The 6,912-nt window shown below is 38.9% G+C and overlaps 1 pseudogene; it reads right to left on the bottom strand.

The window, feature by feature from the left end:
• Positions 1 to 245: 245 nt before the first annotated feature.
• Positions 246 to 6,156, bottom strand: LOC107688342 (nuclear factor erythroid 2-related factor 1-like; annotated as a pseudogene).
• Positions 6,157 to 6,912: the final 756 nt, after the last annotated feature.

Here is a 6,912-nt window from a genome sequence, read left to right as displayed (position 1 = left end):
GGGAGCAGTTGGGGGTTCGGTGCCTTGCTCAAGGGCACCTCAGTCGTGGTATTGAAGGTGGGAGAGAGCACTGTACATTCACTCCCCCCACCTACAATCCCTGCCGGTACGAGACTCGAACCCGCAACCTTTGGGTTACGAGTCCGACTCTCTAACGATTAGGCCATGACTTCCCCTTTATTTAAATAGGATCCATAACACAAAAATAATATAATAAAAAGAAATAAAAAAAACAGCAGTTACTTTATTGTCCTCCTTTATTCATTTCAAAAGATATAAAAGGTTTGAACATCCCTGTTTAAAATTAAAGGTATTCCAACTCCTTACACACACACGTACAAATAATTGCTCAAAAACACACATATAGAAAAACTGAAAAAAAATTACAACAAGGAACTGCTCCTACTGTCAAACACAAATCAAACCACTCTGCCAATAAAGAAAATAAACAAGAGGTTAATTTGTTTGGGCCCTGTATTACCTTTTATACTAATTCACTAAATAATTACTCATTAAGCTGATGAAGTAGTTGCCTTTTCCAAATTGTGTAACTGTGCTATGAGGTAGAACAAAACTCACCAATTCCATATTTTTGTTTAATTACTTAAATTTTATTTGTTGTTTTTACTATGATTTCACTTCAAAGATGACCACTTCTATAGGTATATTTAATTTGTGACAATCAGTTTGTAAAAAATAACCCAAAGGAAAATCAAACTGAAAACAAATCTGCAATCCAAACTCGTAACCCCTTTATAAAAAGCTAGCAGAATGCATTATAATTGTTCTTGTTAGGCAAGTGCATAAATGTAAAATGCAAAGGTAAGTGACAGTAATATAATGTACAGGAACAGTTTAAACAGAGTGATCACTGTTTGTCAGATGCACAATCATATTATAATAACTGATTTTATTGATCTCAGTGGTGAGAAAAATGTATATACGGTTATGAAGGTAACTGCTTAACGAAAAGTTGTATTTGATTCTAATGTTTGCAAATAGTTTAAATTAAGGTCATTTCTGTGGGGTTCCTCATATTAGAGGGATAGTTCACCCAAAAATTTTACTCACCCTCATGTTGTTCCAAACCTGTACGCATTTCTTTCTTCTGTAGAACACGCACACACATTCCGGCAAGAAATAGTGATGTACACTTTTTAACATGGTCCTCCAGTGACCATATACAAAGATTCTTTACTTAGTAACTTGCCATTTAAATTAAGAAAAAAAAAAAAACAATATGAATTTTAATTTTCAAATGTGCTCTTTAGAAATACTTTTTATACACACTCTTACTATACACAACGTCCAGTGTTTTCAGTACATTCTCTCCTGCAAGTGAACAAGGCTACTCCTATGCTCCCATATGTATTACAGTCTTTCTGCTCTCTACTTGAGTTACGAATGGCTTTTAGGAACAAAGAAGAGCTAGAAAAGCATGAAAACTCACCTTTCAGAAAACATAAAAATATTTGTATATCAACACAAACACGCATGCACACACACAGACACTCAAAAAGTCTCTTAGGGTTTCTTGTTCTTCTTTCTCTTCATTGTCTTGCTACCTGTCATTGTCCTTGACGTTGTGTTTGTGCGAGGTTGAACCATCACCCGTCCGTTAGTGCTGCAGTGCAGTGTGTAGTGCTCAGGGTTCAGAGGATGTCCATATTCATCCCGAAGTTGGCCCAACACAGTCCGCGAGAGCGTTTCGAATCGCTCTGCAGCAGCAGAAAGTGCTTTGGCTGTGTGGGATCTCTGGCGCAGGAGAGCGTCCCGCTGCACCGACAGGCCCTCAACCTCACCCTGCAGGGTCATGATCGTGTCCAGCTTCCTTTTGCGACAATTCTGCGCAGCAAGCTTGTTTTTACCTCTTCTGCGCACGTCACGCAAGAGCGTGACTTCTGATCCTGACAGATTCTGGCTGTCCAGCAGCTCCAGGAATTTTTCTACAGGCATGTTAACAATCTGAAAGGCAGAAAACGGAAGACCCAGTGCCTGCACGTGATGTTCGTCACGACTCATCTCCTCTGGTTCAACCTCATCGTCACTCATCACTTCCTGTTTGATAGCTGTGAACCAGCTAGATGATGTAGAATTTTGAGCCTGTGGGGTTGAATAGGTATGATCGTGCCAGATGTTTTCCACAAGGTTCACAGGCGACCAATCACAGTAAGCAGCTGCACAAGCTCCGCCTTTTGAAGAAAGAGACTCTACTTCACTGCTATAGCCTGTAGCTCCACCCTCATCCTCACAAAATGAATCGGATGATGCAGACGGGGATGCGGGGCTCCTTGAACTGCTCTCCAAAGAAAGGCCAGAGTCTGAATCTTCCAGCCATGGAGTGTCCATGTCCCCTTGCATGCTGTCCAGCATCTGAGGGTCGATCGTATCGAGATTACCAAGATCCAACATATTGATGTGCTCAAAAACAGCCTCATCTAGATAGCCTCCCATCTGCGAAGGGGAGGTGTCATTATGAGAGTTGTTCCCAGACAAACAGAAGAGCGATGAAGGGAGTGCTCCTGCTGAGCTCTGAGACGGGTCTGAGTGAGAAGAGTTTGTGGATTCCAGACGAAATAGGGGTGTTCGGGAAGATGCAGGCCTGCTATTAGCTGAATCTCCTCTGGATACCATGGCATCTTGAAGGCTTACGTCATAGCTGATGGGATTAGGAAGTTCAGCTTCTAAGTCTGACATGCGTTGGGGGACCATGGAGTCAAAATCCTGTAAATGAAAAAGAAAAATAGTCAAATGTACTCTTTTTTTAAACATTTTTTTTGAAATATTAAAGTCTCATTCAGTGCAAATGTGCACAAACAAACAAGAATCAGAAAGATCAGTGTCTAGTACTTAGAATGCACATAACTGAAAACACAAATTTATTTAGTTTTGTTTATTATTACAGCTATGTAAAGTATTTGTAAAAAAAAAAGAAGAAACCTATGCATAGACAAATCACACACAATAAGATTAATAACTTACATTGAGAAAATAGATAGGGTGCATTTTCACTTCATGCCTACTTTATAAACTTGTTAATTATTTCAGTTATAAAGTCATCTAAATCATAATTTTTAAGGCTGAAATATTTTTATAGGTGGATGAAGTTCATATCACAAAAAGGTTACTAGGTTTCTAGGATTCTATGTATTCTAGTATGTACTTCCATTGTACGAATCATACTGTAACCAAAATCCTGATGTGATGGGACGAATCATATACATATTTTAAATTGTAATCAACATTCTGCCTTCCTGTCACTCAAATAGTAGAGCAAGGCACTAGCAATGCCAAGGTCAAGGGTTCGATTCACAGGGAAAGCAAGAACTAAAATCTAACATAAAAATGTGTACCTTGAATGTAAGTCATTTTGAATAATGGAGGATGAGCCTTCCACAGAAACTACTTACATCAAATTCAGAGAGGAAGTCCTGCCACTGTGGAGGGAGCTCAAGCCCAGAAAGAGGTGGAGGAAGGGTACTACTACCCAGCAAATCCTGTAAGGAGAGGCAGCAAAAAAGATATCAATAAATAAATAATCAAAATATTTAAAAATGACAGTTCTCATTTACCCTCATGTTGCATCAAGCAAGTACGGTTAAGCTTCCGTGTTTACAATATTTGATGAGCTCCGTGAATGTGCGATGATCAATATTAATGTCAATAAAAGCCCAAGTTAAATTTGTTTGCCATATAAAGTGATCATGTCTCTTCATAAGACTTGAACAAAACCACTTGGGTCATATGGATTGTGTTTACAATATCTTTATGAACATTTTAAAAAGTGTCAAAGTTTTTTTTTTTTTTTTGATTTTCAGTGAGGGACAGAAATCTCTCAGGTTTCCTTATCTTCATTTATATTTTGAAAATGAACGAATATCAATGACATGAAGGTGAGTAAATGATGACATGAATTTTTATTTTTGGGCGAACTCTCTTTAACATCTCACACCATCACCACAAGTTCATATGGAGTTGAATGACCAGAAACATAACTAACATCATCAAATGTAACTGTTCTCATTCATTCATAGAGCTGGTTAATTAAAATATTAACTAAATTACTGCTATGTAATGTTATGTTAGTTTGATTGATTTGATATTAACATTACAATTAAACATTTACATTAAACTTAGACACACCATTCTTGTTAGGCGGGTAGTGACGTTAGTTTGTTTACCTCCTGCTCTAACGCAGAACTCCGAGTCAGCTGGTTCAGCGTCCTCATTCACTTGGTTCAGTAAAGTTTCCTGGAGAGAAATTGGGATGTCAAAATTAAAGATTAAAATGGCTTCCCTTAGAAGGCTTTAAACTTGTTTATAAAGTACAATTGTGAAACAAAATCTGTCATTAGAAAAGTGCATTCAAGAGTAAATTCATGATAGTAATAATCCACAAACTACCGCTACTAATTCAATAGATTTATTTTATTCAAATAACTTTATGGATTTTGCTTTCACCTGTAGTAGTCAGAGAAAATGAAGATATATTTGCATAACATGCTTCAAATGTGGCTCTAGGGATAATACATGACAATGGATTTCAAAATCTAGGTAGAGCTCTGTCAAGACATGATCAAGTAACAACGAACATTTCAGAAAGAGCAGGTTTGGGCTGGACCAAAGGATAATTTACCACTCCTCCCTAAGACTATTACAAAACAAATGATTTGTCCCATAAAAACATTTATTAACTACATAAATAAATACAAAATGAAGGAAAGTTACGTAAATATGTATTTAGTAACGTGTATATTAATTAAAGGTTTTTGACGTACTTGGCGTTTAAATTTATTTCAATTTAAAGTTTGCACGAAACACCTGACTGACACCGGTACATCTGGTTTCCATGGTTACCGACCTTCAAACTAACAAGTGAACATAAGTTATCTCGTAAACAAGACTTATTTCCTCACAAAAAAAAAATTAAAATAAAAAGTGCAGTAAAGTTGCTGAGAAGCAACGTTAATAGACATAAAACCACAGCCTAAAGATCAATAACGATCAATTCAAGCAGGCAGATCTAATTTGACCATATTTAACCACATTTCTTTAATATGTAACATTAAACTAATGTGTATGGATGGGTCAGTTATTGTTTCGCTTTCGGCTTTAGTTGCTCACAAGTGCAAAATACTACTTGCCATGAAGCTAACAGGCTAATTCAGCAAAAAACAAACACTTAAAGCAGTTCATATGTGGCTGCTGGTGTGACTCATGAAGAGAACGCAACACAATATAACTGTAAAAGTAGGGAAAGTGTGTAATACGTCACTGCACTGTTACCTCTTTGGAAAGTTCTCCGGCTGCACAACAAGGCCTTGAAACAGTGCAATCCTGAGAAACTGACAGTCCGAAGCCCTCTCCAGTCCTGTGATCATCCTCTTCCCGGTGATTGTCGGCATTTACCTCCTCGTCATCAGGGTCCCCTGACAGGTCGTGTGGCTCACCTGCATCGGAACCATCATCAGGCACCAGGTGCACCAGCCATGCGCTGACACGCGTGGGGAAGCGGGCCGGGTATCCGAGCTCACGCACTTCATTCAGGAGCCTGCGGCTAGTGAAAAAATAGTCCAGCTCGGGACATTTCGGATGCACTTGATGGCCCGCCGCTGTGTCCCGGTAGTGGTGAAACGGGGTCTGTATGAAAGCCGAGCTCGGCCCTCCGTCTGTTTCTATCAACGGCGAGAAGTAGCCGCTCAAATAGGTGTCGACATCCACGCGAACTCCTATCAAACTCAGCAGAATCGTAAACTGAATGAGTCCCTCGGTGAAATATTTCTTCATGTGGTGCATGTTTCAAAACAAATATTTCAACCTCGGGAGGCCTAAACGAGAATAAAGATCGCCCGTTTGCAGTTAAACAAAGAAACCCCCCCCAAACAAAAGAGCAAGCGTTGACTACTCTCTGTGTCAGACAAAGCGCAGCCCCGACCGGCGAAACTGTTTGCTGCACTTACACACTACCGGCTTTTCATAACTTCCTGGCCTATAACATCCTAATTCAGATATGCAGTACCGTCATCTAATAACGCAAAGCAAAACGAATCATTCTCGTCTGATATATTCCATAGCAACAACAAAAACTTTTATATTTTGTTAAGAACCATAAAACTCCTCGGCTATCCTGAATCGAGCCTCTCATCTGAGGAGGGGAACAACTGCTCAAATTTGCATAATTCATAAAATCATTTACATTCGACGGAATTACCTTCGCAACAAGCTCTGATTGGACCATTTATGTTGTCATTCACTTAAAGAGCCAATCACAAGGGTTGTGGATAGAAGGGATACAGCTACGGCCGGAAAGTGACAATAAAAGAAATTTGCTACCCATTAGATTGTGTTTTATTAACGTCTACACCTACCCCAACCTTAAGCATACCCTCACAATAATGCAAATACAGTAAATACTGTTGTTTAGCTTGACAAAAATTACGCAATATTGATGCGCATGCCCAGTGGCCGTAACTGTATGTCATCTAGCCTTAACCAATCACAAGCAAGTATGCTGACCTAGCTTCCTTTTTAGCCCTTCCGCTCTTGGACGAAATATTAAAGTAAACCGTGTAGTTTTTTCCGTCCGTGGTCCTATTAATGTCAAATATACTCGTCTATTAAGAACGAAAAAAATATTGTTTTGCTTGGATCTGTCAAAACATACAGCTACTCCCTCTTCTGTTTTGGCCTACTAACCACACTTTCAACAGTAGATGTCATGGCTAGTGCCGTCATCAGTCAACTGTCCATGAACCACAGACACGAGGGAACACGAATGGTGATTCATTACCAAATTTACAGGGCGTGATGGATTGTTCTGATTATACATACCGACGAGAATATCTATCTATCTATCTATCTATCTATCTGTCTATCTATCTATCTATCTATCTATCTATCTATCATGCAGAC

This window comes from Sinocyclocheilus anshuiensis, unplaced genomic scaffold (assembly GCF_001515605.1).
Source record: "Sinocyclocheilus anshuiensis isolate Anshui unplaced genomic scaffold, SAMN03320099.WGS_v1.1 scaffold209, whole genome shotgun sequence".
NCBI lineage: Eukaryota > Metazoa > Chordata > Actinopteri > Cypriniformes > Cyprinidae > Sinocyclocheilus > Sinocyclocheilus anshuiensis.
This window is presented reverse-complemented; position numbering and strand designations above follow the sequence as displayed.